The following is a 12,529-nucleotide window of genomic DNA, read 5'->3' as shown; positions in this document are numbered from 1 at the left end:
TCCGCAGAGGCAAGGAGTGAATCATCTTAGTCTAAAAGAACTGTTACATCTAATTAACAAAAATATATTAAAACGAAATGTGGATGGTACCTCAATGTTACCCTTCGACTCTCTACCTTAATCTTATCACCAGAATAGTGCTAAATAAACTAATTTATATAAACATCTTCCCTGCAATTAGAGCAGCTCTCACTGAAAATATCCATTACCAATATGTCTTCAGAGTTAACTCTGGGATGCAGCTTCCACTCCCTATATATAGTGATCATGGATGGATAAGTTAATAAGTGCAAGTACGTATATATTCAGTAGCTACAAGAACAAAATGTATGGTTAATACATACATAATAACAATGTTCTCGGTATTTCTACACTCTTGGAAGGTGGTTATCCTTAAATATATTCAATATAAGAGTTCACAAGATTAAACAGTACACCGAAATATAATACTAATAATGATGACCATCAACACGTCACTGGGCCTCTTCCTCACATCCCACCACACGTCCACACACCTCACCACACTACCACACACCCCACCACACTACCACACGCCCCACCACACTACCACACACCCCAAACCAATACTTCATAGCCCCACCCCAATACAACACAACCCACCACACTACCACACACACCCCCACAATACCAAGTCCCCCGCAAGCACAAATAGATGAGTACAAATAGGTGAGTACACAGCCCAATCACACTACCACACACCCCACCACAATACTACACAACCCCAACACACTACCACACACCCCATCACACTACCACACTCCCCCACCACACTACTAAACACACCCCATCACACAACCACACATCCCCACTACACTACCACACACCCCTCCACACTAACACACACCCCACCACACGACCACACACCCACCACACTACCACACAACCCCACCACATTACCATACACCCCACCACACAACCACACACCCCACTACACTACCACACTCCCCCACCACACTACTACACACACCCTACCACACAACCCACCACACTACCACACACCCGACCAAACTACTACACACTCCACCACACTACCATACACCCCACCACACTACCACACACTCCACAACACTACACACACCCACCACACTACCACACACCCTTTGGGGCCTCGTAGCCTGGTGGATAGCGCTCAGGACTCGTAATTCTGTGGAGCGGGTTCGATTCCCGCACGAGGCAGAAACAAATGGGCAAAGTTTCTTTCACCCTGAATGCCCCTGTTACCTAACAGTAAATAGGTACCTGGGAGTTAGTCAGCTGTCACGGGCTGCTTCCTGGGGGTGGAGGCCTGGTCGAGGACTGGGCCGCGGGGACACTAAAAAGCCCCGAAATCATCTCAAGATAACCCCTGCACAGTACCACACACCGCCCATATTACCACCCACCCACCACATTACCACACATCCACCACACTACCACACACCCTCCACACTACCACACACCCCACCACACTACCACACACCCCACCACACTACCACAAAGCCCACCACACTACCACACTACCCCATCACACTACCACACCCCACCATACAACCACACACCCCACCTCGCTTCCCCACACCCACCACACTACCACACACCCCACCACACAACCAAACAACCCACCATACTACCACACACCCCACCACACTACCACACACCTCACCACACTACCACACACCCCACCACACTATCACACACCACACCACGCTATCACACAACCCCACCACACTACCACACACCCCACCATACTACCACACACCCCACCACACTAGCACACACCCCACCACACTACCACACACCCGCACCACACTCCCACCACAATACCACACAACCCAACACCATACTACCACATACCAAACCCCATTACCACAAACCCCACCACAGTACCACACAACCCCACCACACTACCACGCACCCCACCACACTACCACACACCCCACCACACTACCACACACCCCACCACAATACTACACAACTCCACCACACTACTATACACCCCACCACACTACCACACACCCCACCACACTACAACAAACCCACCACACTACCACGCATCCCTCCACAGTACCACACCCCCCACATTACCACACCCCCCCTCCACACTACCACACCCCCCACCACACTACCCCCACCACACTACCCCACTACACTACCACACCCCACCACACAACCACACACCCCACCTCGCTTGCACTCACCCACCACACTACCACACACCCCACCACACTACCACATTCCCCACTACACTACCACACACCCACCACAATATCCCAACACACTTCCACACACCACTACACAACCACACTGCCACCACACTACCACACACCCCACCACACACCCAACTACACTGCCACACACCCCACCAAAGTACCACACACCCCACCACGCTATCACACAACCCCACCACACTACCACACACCCCACCACACTACCACACACCCCACCACACTGCCACACACCCCACCTCGCTACTACACACCCACCACACTACCACACACCCATCACACTACCACACACCCCACCACACTACCACACACCCACCACACTACCGCACCCCCCACCACACTATCCCAACACACTTCCACACACAACTACACTTCCCACCACACTACCACACACCCCACCACACTACCACATTCCCCTCCACACTACCACACCCCCACCACACTATTCCACCACACATCCACACACCACTACACAACCACACTTCCCACCACACTACCACACACCCCACCACACTACCACATTCCCTACCACACTACCACACCCCCCACCACACTATCCCACCACACTTCCACACACCACTACACAACCACACTTCCCACCACACTCCCACACACCCCACCACACTACCACACACCCCTCCACACTACCACACAACCCAACACACTACCACACAACCACGATACTACCACATACCAAACCGCACTACACACACCTCATCACACTAACACACATCCCACCACACTACCACACAACCCAATCACTCTACAACCCACCCCATTACACTACCACACAACCCAACACACTACAACACACACCCCACCACACTACCACACACCCCACCACACTACCACACACAACCACACTACCCCACCACACTACCACACTACTCCACCACACTACCACACTACCACACAACCCACCACAGTTCCACACCCCACCGCACTACCACACAACCCCACCACACTACTACATATCCCACCACACTACCACACACCCCAGCATACTACCACACATCCCCACCACACTACCAAACACCCCAGCACAATACTTTAAAACCCCAACACACTACCACACACCCCACAACACTACCACACACCTCACTACACTGCCTTACCCCCACCACACTAACACACATCCCACCACACTACCACACAATTCCATGACACTACCACACAACGCAACACATTACCACACACCCCAAACTATTACAACATAACCCCACCACAACACTACACACCCCACCACACTACCACACACCCCACACCAATACTACACAACCCCACCACACTAACTCACACTCCACCAAACTACCACACACCCCATCGCACTACCACAAACCCCACCACACTACTACACACATCCCACCACACTAACACACACTCCACAACACTACCACACACCCCACCCCGCAACAATACACTCCACCACACTACCGCACACACCACCACACACCCCACCACACTACCACCACACTATCACACACCCCACCACACTACCATGCACCCCACCACACTACCACACACACCACCACACTACCACACACACACACACACACACTATGTAGTGAGGAAAGAGAGAGAAGGGAGAGGAGGAGGTGGTGTAGCTACTACTAAGAGAAGGTTGGAGTTTCGAAGAGATGGTAATTCAGAACTGTGAAGGTTTCAGTGACTACATTTCAGGCACCATAGCAACTGGAGGACAGAAAATTATAATAGTAGTCATATATAACCCCCCACCAAATGACAGAAGACACAGACAGGAATATGATAGAAACAACTTGGCCACCATCAATATAATAGAGAGAGCAGTTTCTGTGGCTAGCAGGAACGGATCCAGACTTCTAATCATGGGAGACTTCAACCATGGGAAGATAGATTGGGGGAACAGAGACCCACATGGAGGCCCAGACACATGGAGAGCTAAGCTGTTGGATGTGGCAACAAGAAACTTTCTAAGTCAACACGTCAAGGGACCGACAAGAATGAGAGGAGGGGATGAACCAGCCTTGCTCGATCTGATATTTACCCTAAATGAGTCGGATATAAGGGAAGCTAAGTTGGAAGCCCCCTTGGGAATGAGTGATCATAGTGTATTGAGCTTTGAGTACCTAGTTGCGCTGGGAATTATCACCCCCCAAAAAGAACTGGGAACCAAAGGGCTGGCGTACCGAAAGGGAAACTATGAGGAAATGAATAAATTTCTAAGGGATATACATTGGGACACAGAACTCGGAACCAAGTCCGTGCAAGACATGATGGACTATGTCACCCAAAATTGTAAGGAGGCTGAAAGCAGGTTTGTCCCAGCCCGACAGGAAAAAACAGAGAAGCAAAGGAATAATCCGTGGTTTAATAAGGAATGTATGAAAGCAAAGGAGCAGAACAAAAGGGCATGGAGGAACTTCCGTAATAACAGAACACCGGATAGTAGAGAGAGATACCAGAGAACCAGGAACGAGTATGTCAGTGTGAGAAGAGCAGCTGAGAAAAGGTATGAAAATGATATAGCTAATAAAGCCAAGACCGAACCCAAGCTACTACACAGTCACATCAGGAGGAAGACAACAGTGAAGGAACAGGTGATGAAACTTAGGGTGGGCGAGGACAGGTACACAGAGAATGACAAAGAGGTGTGTGAAGAACTCAACAAAAGGTTCCAGGAGGTCTTTACAATAGAACAGGGAGATGTCGCGGCGCTAGAAGAGGTAGCAGCAAACCAGGTGACCTTGGATAGGTTCGAAATTACAAGAGATGAGGTCAAGAAGCACCTATTGGAGCTGGATGTGAGAAAAGCTGTTGGGCCGGATGGAATCTCGCCATGGGTATTGAAAGAGTGTGCAAGAGCACTTTGCCTACCACTCTTCATAGTGTATAGTAGGTCACTGGAAACGGGGGACCTACCAGAAATATGGAAGACTGCTAATGTAGTACCAATATACAAAAAGGGTGACAGACAAGAGGCACTGAACTACAGGCCAGTGTCCTTAACTTGTATTCCATGCAAGGTGATGGAGAAGATTGTGAGAAAAAACCTAGTAACACATCTGGAGAGAAGAGACTTCGTGACAAACCATCAACATGGGTTCAGCGAGGGTAAATCTTGCCTTACAGGATTGATAGAATTCTACGATCAGGTGACAAAGATTAAACAAGAAAGAGAAGGGTGGGCGGACTGCAATTTTTTTGGACTGTCGGAAAGCCTTTGACACAGTACCCCATAAAAGGTTGATGCATAAGCTAGAGAAACAGGCAGGAGTAACTGGTAGGGCGCTCCAGTGGATAAGGGAGTACCTAAACAATAGGAAGCAGAGAGTTGCAGTGAGGGGTGAGACCTCAGACTGGCGTGAAGTCACCAGTGGAGTCCCACAGGGCTCTGTACTCGGACCTATCCTGTTTCTGATATACGTAAATGATCTCCCAGAGGGTATAGACTCATTCCTCTCAATGTTTGCTGACGACGCCAAAATTATGAGAAGGATTAAGACAGAGGAGGACAGCTTGAGGCTTCAAGAAGACCTGGACAAGCGGCAGGAATGGTCGAACAAATGGCTGTTAGAGTTTAATCCAAGCAAATGTAATGTAATGAAGATAGGGGTAGGAAGCAGGAGACCAGATACAAGGTATCACTTGGGAGATGAAATACTTCAAGAGTCCGAGAGAGAGAAAGACCTGGGAGTTGATATCACGCCAGACCTGTCCCCTGATGCTCATATCAAGAGGATAACAGCAGCAGCATATGCCAAGTTGGCTAACATAAGAACGGCTTTAGAAACTTGTGTAAGGAATCTTTCAGAACATTATATACCACATATGTCAGACCAATCCTGGAGTATGCGGCACCAGCATGGAGTCCATATCTAGTCAAGCATAAGACTAAAATGGAAAAGGTTCAAAGGTTTGCCACCAGACTAGTACCCGAGCTGAGGGGTATGAGCTACGAGGAGAGACTACGGGAATTAAATCTCACTTCGTTGGAAGACAGAAGATTTAGGGGGGACATGATCACCACATTCAAGATCCTCAAGGAAATTGACAGGGTTGATAAAGACAGGCTGTTTAACACAAGGGGCACACGCACTAGGGGACACAGGTGGAAACTGATTGCCCAAATGAGCCACAGAGATATTAGAAAGAACTTTTTTAGTGTCAGAGTGGTTGACAAATGGAATGCATTAGGAAGTGATGTGGTGGAGGCTGACTCCATACACAGTTTCAAGTGTAGATATGATAGGGCCCAATAGGCTCAGGAACCTGTACACCTGTTGATTGACAGTTGAGAGGCGGGACCAAAGAGCCAGAGCTCAACCCCCGCAAGCACAACTAGGTGAGTACTCGCACGCACATGCACACGCACACGCACACACACACACACACACAAACGGTCAGTCAGGGGAAAAAGTATTAACACCTGGGAACAGGAGATAGGACCTACTATACCCCACCCCCCTTCTTATCCCCCCATCTGACCTGACCTGACCTGATCGCCATCTCCGCCCCCCCCCACCCCCAGTCCCCCGCATTCCCCTTTTTTCTTTGGGGGGGGGGGAGTAAAGAGGAAGGAGAGGCATAGGTGAAGGGAAGTATAGAAGTGGGAAATACAGTGAGAGGTATGAAAGCAGGCGGGCTGTTCGGAAACGATGTGTGGGTATTGGCAGCTAAGCTAAGCTTGCCCCTCCTGTCAGGGAGCTGTGAGTTTGTGAGAGGTTCTTCACATGTGTTTCACCATATATGGATGTCCAGAGATGAATACTGTGTAGCATTCATATATACACACTCCGATGCTTCCACACGTTGTTCTGTTTAAGGCTTTTTATTTCAATATTATTATTTATCGAGTTGTTCATACATACATATTATTATTTATCGAGTTGTTCATATATACACATATATGAACTGTTCATATATACATATATATATCTCATCTGGGGATTATATACTGTGGGGCGGGGTTTTCATCCAGAGAATCGAGGCTCTTGGGCCACCAGCTGTGGGAGCAGGGCGTCTCATCTTGGAGCAATCTTTCAAACATTGGGTCCTCTAACATTAGGATGGTGTTCCACACCCTGATGGCTTGGTGCTGCAGTCTGATGTTTAGTGGCTGTATGTTCAGGAGTTCGTGGAGCTCCTGGATTGTCTGATCATATTGTGGACGGTGTTTTGCTGCTCTCCTTAGCGCCTTATTTTGTACTGCTTGCAGTTTCTGCATGTTAGTTTTCTTTATGGTGTGTAGTGGTACTGGGGGATATTCTAGATGCGGCCGAACTAGAGCCTTATATAGGTGGATCTGAATGTTAGTACTGAGGCTTCGGAATCTTCTCAGTTTTCCTAATGCTGCTTTGGCTTTGTTTAGTCGGTCCCTTACATGAATTTGTATCCCTGTTCTATTTATCATAAGTCCCAGTATTCTGCCTACCTCCGCATATTGGATCGGATGGTTGTCAAGGATGATGGGATCCGGGTTTCTTTTCGCAATGTGTATTATCTGAAACTTTTGTTTGTTGGTGCTAATTTTCCATTGCTTCTCAAAGTTGTTTATGAGTTCAATTGCCGCCTTGGTCTTGTCGGCTAGTAGCGGCTTTGATGGGCCCGGTTGGCAAATTATTTGGGTGACATCGTCAGCGTATGTGATGTATTCGCCATGTTGGGGTTGGGGTAGGTCAGCTGTATATATGTTGAATAGAGTGGGTGAGAGGCAGCTTCCTTGTGGTACTCCACTTTTCAGTTCTATTACGTCACCCAAGTAGCTGCCGATATTAAGCCTTGCAGTTCTATTGTCTATAAAGCTGCAGAGAGTAGCAGTAAATCTCTCAGGAAGCCCTAGTTCAGATATCTTATATTTTAGGCCTGTGTGCCACACTTTGTCGAAGGCTTTCGAGACGTCCCTAAGCACTATATTACACTGATCTTTTTTCGACACTGCGTTGGCTATATGCACGTAGATTAGGGCTATAGCTGTATGGGCCCCTCTGCGGTTTCTAAACCCATGCTGCCTGGTGTTATACCTCCCTTCCTCTTCCATGTACTTCACAAGTCTCTGATTGATAATTTTTTCGAATATTTTACCTGGTACTTCGAGGAGGGAAATTGGCCTGTAGTTTTCAGTTTGGGTTGAGGGCTTACCTGGCTTGGGGATTAATGTTATTGTGGCATTCTTGAAGTATGTGGGGAATAGTCCAGATGCAAGAGCTGCATTTAAGATACATGTGTATTGATGGAGTGCAATTGTGAGGGAATCTAGATTCCCTCAGCTAGTTTTCCTAGTTTCTAGATTAGGCTAGTCGCTCTAGGGACTCTAGAAACTGAAGCTTTCAAACTAACATATACTTGTGGGGTGTTGAATGAAAGCTTATGTTAAGGACTGTTGTTTGGGACTGGTTAGAGGTCTGTGATTGCTCTGTAGAGAGAATTACAGAAATTTTCCTGTTTCTGTGAAGTAGGATGGGAGTTGAGAGTGAAGTGGTGTAGGGAGGTACTTGACTCTCCCAACGGTTTTACAGGGGGAGGGAAAGTGAGGAGACCGTTGCCCCCCCACCATGTGAGACAGTGCGCCACTGTATTATAGGCCTCCCCCTCCTTGTGACGTCACGGGACGCCTGAGGATGAGTGAGGCCTGTGATTGGGTTAGGCCCTCTGCTCCGAGCTGTGTTTTGGTGCGAACAGCTGTGATTGGAAGCGGCACCATGGTGGTGTGCCAGCTTCCTGCTGATTGGTCAAGACAAAGTAAGGGGGGGGAGGTATGGGCATTTTGAGTTTCCTTAGCCCGCGAAATCGTCAGTTTGAGCTGGATAGCAGGTGGACGAGGATGTAACTGGGTGGAGGGGGGAGTCTCCCCCCTCCACCCCCGTTAATCGCGGATGTTACCATGTTGTCCAGCAGGGATGGCACTCCTGCCATCCCGGGTTGTGTCTAGGCCCAATTTTCTTGAAATTTGGGGCCGATGAGGTACGGAAGGACCAATAAAATAGCCTCAGAGACCGTGGGTACTGTGACGGTTTTTCCCCCCCCCCCTTATTATTCTCCCATGCCTGCAGTAAGAGTCATGTCCACTTTTCTCAAGCATTCTCTACGTAGCAGGCTTCAATTTGATATATGGGAGAGAGTGGAGTGTTCTCGGAGAGCCGAGAAATTTGTGAAATAGTAATATTTTGGCCTGTGGTATAGGCCCTTTAGGAAGCCAAGATGGCGCTGGCCTTCCTGATTTCCCGCCAAAACCGTGTGACGTCAGTGGCACCGGATTGGTCACCGACAGCAGTGTTGCACCGAGAGCCAATGAAAACTTCTCGTAGCGAAAGTGACGTCACGAAGGAAGGGGGTCCAGGCCGCGCACTGCGCTGGCGCCATCAGTCAGACACGACACGTCAAAGAGGTCGGACGTGCGACGATTGGTCCTGTCAGTTTGACAGTTGTTTCCTGCTCCCGTGGATTTACGCGTCACCTGAAGTCTGCCAGTACTCTGAGAGGTCTTCCCTAGTTCATGTGTTGAACCAGAGAGGGAGTCGACGGTTATTTGAGCAACAAGTGCTCCGGTCAGGTGCTGTGCAAGAAGAAGCAGTGAAGCCGTGCAGTGACGTATGTGACGTCTGTGGCAGTTCACCAGTTCGTGACAGCGTAGTGGCTGACAGAGCCACTGGGTAGCTGAGGAAGGAGAGGACTATTTGGGAATCCGGACGACTGTAGCTGAGACGCAGGCGGCAGCCGTTGCTGGGAGAAGACGACGGCCAGGAGACCGACTCCAACTCTACCAGAAGTCGAGAAGGAGCACGGACCTGCAGAGAAGAGGGCACGGAGACGACGCGCTAAACGGTGGGACGACGAGAGGCTCTGGTAGGACACGACGACGTGTCGTGTGGGGGCGTTCCCGACACGAGGACCAGGAGCTACATCTCGACTCTCATCGGAGGATAGGTCGAAGTAGGTGTTTCTAGTGTCCCTCCCCATTCCCCTTTAGTTAGCTATGTTATTCGGCTATATTATCTAGCCTGAGGATTTTATATGTCGTGAGCAAGTCTCACCCGTGTCACAGTAAGGCACCAGATTGCCGTGCAGTACTATCAAGAGTACTTATAATAATTATGTTGATTATTGGTGTGTACAGGCACCAGGAACAAGTGATAAATTTACTGTGTTGTGTATATCTTTCCAGAGATTTTGATGTGAACATATAATGATAAATTATATATAATATTATGCCAGTATTTGGAGGTTAGGCTACGTGCCCAGAAACTATTTATTTTCCATGTATTGATGTTTGATACCTGGTTGATACCTGGTTGATGGGGTTCTGGGAGTTCTTCTACTCCCCAAGCCCGGCCCGAGGCCAGGCTCGACTTGTGAGAGTTTGGTCCACCAGGCTGTTGCTTGGAGCGGCCCGCAGGCCCACATACCCACCACAGCCCGGTTGGTCCGGCACTCCTTGGAGGAATAAATCTAGTTTCCTCTTGAAAATGTCCACGGTTGTTCCGGCAATATTTCTTATGCTTGCTGGGAGGACGTTGAACAACCGCGGACCTCTGATGTTTATACAGTGTTCTCTGATTGTGCCTATGGCACCTCTGCTCTTCATTGGTTCTATTCTACATTTTCTTCCATGTCGTTCACTCCAGTACGTTGTTATTTTACTGTGTAGTTTTGGTACTTGGCCCTCCAGTATCTTCCAGGTGTATATTATTTGATATCTCTCTCGTCTTCTTTCTAGTGAGTACATTTGGAGGGCTTTGAGACGATCCCAATAATTTAGATGCTTTATTGCGTCTATGCGTGCCGTATATGTTCTCTGTATTCCCTCTATTTCTGCAATCTCTCCTGCTTTGAAGGGGGAAGTGAGTACTGAGCAGTACTCAAGACGGGACAACACAAGTGCCTTGAAGAGTACAACCATTGTGATGGGATCCCTGGATTTGAAAGTTCTCGTAATCCATCCTATCATTTTTCTGGCTGTCGCAATATTTGCTTGGTTATGCTCCTTAAACGTTAGGTCGTCAGACATTATTATTCCCAAATCCTTTACATGCTGTTTTCCTACTATGGGTACATTTGAGTGTGTTTTGTACTCTGTATTATGTTTAAGGTCCTCATTTTTACCGTACCTGAGTACCTGGAATTTATCACTGTTAAACATCATGTTATTTTCTGATGCCCAGTCGAAAACTTTATTAATATCAGCTTGAAGTTTTTCAATGTCCTCAGCCGAGGTAATATTCATACTGATTTTTGTGTCATCTGCAAAGGATGATACGAAGCTGTGACTTGTATTTTTGTCTATATCTGATATGAGAATAAGGAAAAGCAGTGGTGCAAGGACTGTACCCTGAGGTACAGAGCTTTTCACTGCACTTGGACTAGATTTTATATGGTTGACAGTTACTCGCTGAGTCCTGTTTGACAGAAAACTGAGTATCCAGCGTCCTACTTTACCGGTTATTCCCATTGACTTCATTTTGTGTGCTATCACGCCATGGTCACATTTATCGAAGGCCTTTGCGAAGTCCGTGTATATCACATCAGCATTCTGTTTCTCTTCTAATGCCTCAGTGACTTTGTCGTAGTGCTCAAGTAGCTGTGAGAGGCACGATCTTCCCGCTCGAAAACCATGTTGGCCTGGGTTATGAAGGTCATTGGTCTCCATGAAATTGGTGACCTGACTCCTAATCACTCTCTCAAATACTTTTATGATGTGCGATGTTAGTGCAACTGGTCTATAATTTTTTGCCAATGCTTTGCTCCCTCCCTTGTGTAGAGGGGCTATGTCTGCTACTTTAAGTGCATCTGGTATCTCCCCCATGTCCAAGCTCTTCCTCCACACTATACTGAGTGCCTGTGCTACCGGCGCTTTGCATTTCTTTATAAATATTGAATTCCATGAGTCTGGACCTGGGGCCGAGTGCATGGGCATGTTTTCAATTTCTTTTTCAAAATTTAGTGCGCTCGTGTTTATATCAGTTATATTTACCGGGGTTTGAATATCCCGCATAAAGAAATTGTCTGGATCTTCCACCTTCATGTTGTTTATTGGAGTGCTAAACATGTCCTCATACTGCTTTTTTAGGATTTCACTAATTTCTTTGTCATCCTCCGTGTATGAACCTTCACTTGTACGAATAGGTCCAATACTGGCAGTGGTTTTTGCTTTTGATTTCGCATATGAGAAGAAATATTTTGGATTTTTCTTTATTTCCTGAATTGCTTTCTGTTCTAACTGCCTTTCTTCAGTTTCATATGAGTGTTTCAATTTCCGCTCGATTTCTTCAATCTCCCTATTTAAATTATTCCTTCTTTGACGGGAAATTCGTGTCTGCATAAGCAGT

This window comes from Procambarus clarkii, unplaced genomic scaffold (genome assembly GCF_040958095.1).
Source record: "Procambarus clarkii isolate CNS0578487 unplaced genomic scaffold, FALCON_Pclarkii_2.0 HiC_scaffold_100, whole genome shotgun sequence".
NCBI classification, from domain to species: Eukaryota; Metazoa; Arthropoda; class Malacostraca; order Decapoda; family Cambaridae; genus Procambarus; species Procambarus clarkii.
The sequence above is the reverse complement of the archived record's forward strand: the minus strand, read 5'-3'. Positions refer to the sequence as shown.